Source organism: Rhinopithecus bieti, unplaced genomic scaffold (genome assembly GCF_001698545.2).
Source record: "Rhinopithecus bieti isolate Rb0 unplaced genomic scaffold, ASM169854v2 scaffold_31173, whole genome shotgun sequence".
Classification (NCBI taxonomy): Eukaryota; Metazoa; Chordata; class Mammalia; order Primates; family Cercopithecidae; genus Rhinopithecus; species Rhinopithecus bieti.
The window spans coordinates 2,433,273-2,437,664 of NW_016813861.1; the positions used below are offsets into that span (position 1 = coordinate 2,433,273).

Genomic DNA, 4,392 nt, shown 5'->3' on the forward strand with positions numbered 1-4,392 from the left:
TTCAAAGTCTACTGGGATCTTAATTAAAATGGCAGTGAATCTGTAGATTAATTTGGGGAGAACTGACATCTTAGCAATATTGAAGCCTCTCAATCAGGGATGTGGTATGTCTGATTATTTATTTCAGTCTTTAATTTCCCTCAGTACGGTTTTATAATTTTTAGTGTAGCAGTCTTATACATTTTTTGTTAAAGTTTTTGATAATTTTTTGATGTCACTATATATGATATTTTCAATGCTGACTTCCAATCATTGCTACTCTGTAGACATACAACTCAATTTTGCATCTTATATTCTGTGACTTTGCTACATCTTATATTCTGTGACTTTGCTAAAATAACTAGGTTTTTTTTGTTTACTATATTGATTGAGATTTTCCTATATAAATAATCACATCTTCTTTTGAGTCATTCTTATTTATTTCGAAACTAATGTTTATTTTCCATCAACCTTATTTCTATTTTCCTTAAGAGTCTGTGAAAGAACAGCTTAGGAACACTCAGTGGTTGTTCCTACCCATTCAGTAGCCTGAGCAGTGAGAGCTGCAGACCAGTCTTCCATGGCAGGCTGAATGCTTCAGTCTGAGTAGGGACCTGCATGTCTAAAGACGTGGAGGTGCCCTCTGTGCCTACGTCTTTAGACCAGTCAGCCTGAGTAGTGGTGCACTCACGAGGTGGAGCAGTCCATTCACCCTGAAATTCATCCTTGGCCGCAGCTTTTTCAGTGGCAGCCTGCTCTTCCTTTTCAATGTGCTCAGGATCTCTGTAGAAGCAAATATCAGGCATGACCTCTTCCCATGAGTGCTTATGGGAGATAGTGCCACGCATGTGTAGACCTTCCTGGGTCAGCCTCCACCACATCAGACCCAGTGAGTGAGAGCCCCTGTCGTTACATGGGAATGCAATGTCCACACAGTGCAGAAGAGAATCTGTCAAACAGAGCAATGGTTGATAGGTGGGTGAACATAAGACTCTGTGAGCAGCTGGTGGTCAGCCCTGGGGCCAGTAACCACCAGAAGATGCAGTTCTTGGAAGGCTGCCTACAGCTGGTTAGTGAAGGTTCAGGAGTAAAGTGGCCAGCAATAGGAGTGACTCCAGTGGCAGCAGCAACTTCAGCACAGCCTGCTGGCCAGCATTCCTGGACGATATGACATTGAAATTGGCAGGGTATTCAATGGCAACAATAGCATGATGCTTCTACCAGGTCCTCTTCAGATTTGTGATGTAGAAGCATCATTTTTCCTTTTGTAGATGTACTGTTGCATTTGGAAGTCAAGATTGGTGCAATGTAAGTCAGTTACTGCTGCAAGACAGTTGAGGACATACTTCTTCATTTGAAGGACATCAAGGGCTCTGGACATCACGTGAGTTTCCCTTTAAGTTATGAAGGGAATATAGAACCGGACCGTATGGATGCCTCTCTAGTTAGTGTGGAAAGCCTTGATCCTTTATGTTTGTTTCATGGTCTTGCTTCATTGCACTAAGACTTCCAGTGCAATATTGAATAAAAATGGTGTGCAGTGGACATTGTGCCTTCTTCCCAATCTTAGCATGACTTAAGCTTTTGTCATTAAGTGTGTTGACACTTTTAGGGTTTTAGATCTTTCCTCAAAAATCAAAATGAGGAAGTTTCCTTATATTTTTAATATGCTGTGTGTTTTATGATGAATAGGTGTTGAATTTGGCAAATGCTTCATCTGCAACGATTAAGATATTTATATGCTTCCCCTTTTTTTGTTAACGTAGTGAATTACATTGATCTATTAATTTTCCAATGTTAAATCAACCTTGCGTTCCTGGGGAAAAATCCTACCTGATCATGTTATATTCTTATTTCTGTGATTTATGAATTTGCTAGTATTTTGTTAAGGATTTTTGCATTTATTCTTATGAGGAATATTGCTCTGCAGTTTTCTTTTTTTTTTTGTAATATATTTGTCTGATTTTGGTGTGAGGGACATGCTGGTTTCGTAAAACAGGTTGAGAAATGTTCTCTTCTCTATATTCTGAAAAGACTGTGTATGACCGGTGATATTTCGTCCTTAAATGTTTGATGAAATTCACCAGTAAACACATCTGAGGTTGAAGTTATCTTTGTGGGGAGGATTTTAACTATGAATTCATTTTCCTGAACAGATATAGGGTTTTTCAGACTTTCTATTTCTTCTTGTATTAGTTTTGTTAATTTGTATTTGTCAAATAATTTAATCTACTGGCATACAAATTTACTGGCATACATTTCTTTATGTATTTCTTTATTGTCCTTTAGTGTCTATAGGCTCTATAATCATGTTCCCTCTTTCATTCCTAATATTAATGGCTTGTATTTTCCTTTTTTTCTTGAATGGTATTGCTAGGAGATTATTCATTTTGTTTAACTTTTCAAAGAAACGATTTCTGGCTTGGTTGATGTTTCTCTTTTGTCTATTTTCTATGTCATTGATTTCCACTTTTTATTGCTTCCTTCTTTCTAGTTACTTTGGGTTTAATTTGTTCTTATATTTTTGGCTGCTTGAAGAAGGGTAGATCATTGATTTTTGACCTTCATTCTTTTCTAATTAAGCATTTACAGATCCAGACTTCTAAGTAAAGGGGTAAATTCCACAAATTTAAAAATGTTGCGATTATCATTTAATTCTAATATTTTCTAATACCCCTTGTGATTTTTTATTTCAGCCATGGGATATTTGTAATGGTATTGCTTACTGTCCAAATATTTGGAGATTTGAAAAAAAACTGGTTTTTAAAAAAGTTTTATTTTAGAATAGTTGTAGATTTACAAAAAAGCTGCAGAAATATAACTGATAGTTTCTGTATGCCTGTCACTCAGTTTCCCCAGAGATAACATTTTACATTACCATGGTACATTTGTCAATACTAAAAAAAATCAACATTGTTATATTACTATTTCTAGATTCAGATTTTTTTTTCTTTTTGTTCCAAGTTCCATATTTATTTAAAGCTCCAATTAAGAAAAAGAACAAGAAAGCAATCCATTTACAAGTAATAATGTAATAGAGTGTACTCATAATTCTATTCATAAGACTAAATAGAAAAATGGGCTGATGATCATCATTACTTTGGAAAAAACAACAGCAACATCTTTATATAAGAAGTCTACATCTTAACCCATCTAAGTACCTTATGAACAAAGGACAGGCTCATAAATTTAAAACATAAATAAAAATAAAGTCTGGTAAAATGTAAACAAGATACCCAACATGTCACATGGACCAATGCCATGCTTTTAAATACGTAATTCCAAACCTATTGTATTTGCTTTAAGTAAAACTGGTCCAAGAAGTCAGTTTTCCATCACATACAGCTCGTCTATCTACAGAAAAAAAAGTTTTCAACCTAAAAACATTATCCTCCACCCTACTTAATATGATCAATATTTTGCATGACTCTTACTCTTGCATGTATGAATAAACCAAAACACGTAATTTCAAAACTAAGCAATTACAATCATCCCAGGAGAAGGCATGAATTGTAACAACAACACAATTGGAAAGGCAAAACAATTCGGTTTGTGCAGGTATTTTGGTTCTGTCATTAGAATGAAGTAAAGTTGGACAAAGTTAATCTGAAAACAATGGACACCAGACAGCTAAATGGTCATTATTTCATCTGAAGCGCTCTTAACTATCAATTTGCCATAACAATTTATAAATTCTGATTCTGTTTAGCCCATCAAGTATCCTGTTAGTCTATCACCAACAAATGGGCAGAAAAACTTAGTAATATTTCTTCTTTAATGCTGAATGAGGCACATGCAATAAGCAAGATACACATAAAATGTGTAACAAGATAGACACAAAGTAATCCCAAACTGCTAGTCTACCTGTAAGACATACTTCAAGGCTTCTTAAAAAACCATTTTAATCTACCCTGCACAGTCTCTATTTTGCATACTTTCAATGATCTTAAAATAGGTGGGAGACTAAATGTATGCAGATGATCATACCAATATGTAAATAAGAAACGCTTTTCCCCTCCCTTTGTGTAAAGCAAGTGTTAATGCTAATCAAAAGAGGTATTCCTTATCTCATAAATGTCTCATAAAATTCTAATTTTGAATCATTTTGAAAAAGGGAATTTTTTTCCAGTTCACTAAACTAAGAATTTAATACACAGAAATTTGGAGTGAAGTTAGTCCAATTCTATTAATAAGTATAATACATCACTTATTTTCAAAGACGTTTTTACTGAATTCTTCATGTGATATTCCAACTTTTAAGCATAAATCCCCTTCTTCCCATATATAAACCATGTGAAATATTTCTTCAAGACTAATAAGAGTTTATTAACACTAAGTTGTCTTCTCAAGAAGGCAAAATATAGAGGGATATGGGCAGAGTTAGTGGAAATCTCCAAGAACTCCTTGAAACTT

At 34.7% G+C, this 4,392-nt stretch overlaps 1 pseudogene; it reads right to left on the reverse strand.

Moving 5' to 3' along the window:
- Nucleotides 1-489: 489 nt before the first annotated feature.
- Nucleotides 490-1,360, reverse strand: LOC108513278 (40S ribosomal protein SA pseudogene; annotated as a pseudogene).
- Nucleotides 1,361-4,392: the final 3,032 nt, after the last annotated feature.